The following is a 427-nucleotide window of genomic DNA, read 5'->3' on the forward strand; positions in this document are numbered from 1 at the left end:
GGGAGTAGGTGCAGTAAAGTCACCCAGCACCTTCCTTGCATTGTTGGCATTGTTGTTTTCGGCTGCCATGTGTTCTTCTCCTTTGAAGAATTCGGTCAGGTCCTCTAGAGAGAGTTGTGCTTTGGCTTCTCTTAGCTTTCTCTTCAAGGTCCTTTCAAGTTCAGGATCAGCCTCAACAAGAATGCCTTTGTCTTTGCTCCTGCTCATATGAGAGAGAAGAGAACAAGAAATGTGGAATCCTCTATGTCACAGTATAGAGATTCCTTGAAGTGTCAGAGGAAAAAAAGAGTAGAAGACAGAAGTAGAAAATTCGAACTTGTCAAAGGAGATGGAGTTCGAATTTTGTATTAAGGAATAGTGTTAGTCCATAAATAGAAGGATGTGAGAAGAAGGGAAGTGATTTTCGAAAATTAAGTAAAAATTTTGA

This window comes from Arachis duranensis, chromosome 10 (genome assembly GCF_000817695.3).
Source record: "Arachis duranensis cultivar V14167 chromosome 10, aradu.V14167.gnm2.J7QH, whole genome shotgun sequence".
Taxonomy (NCBI): domain Eukaryota; kingdom Viridiplantae; phylum Streptophyta; class Magnoliopsida; order Fabales; family Fabaceae; genus Arachis; species Arachis duranensis.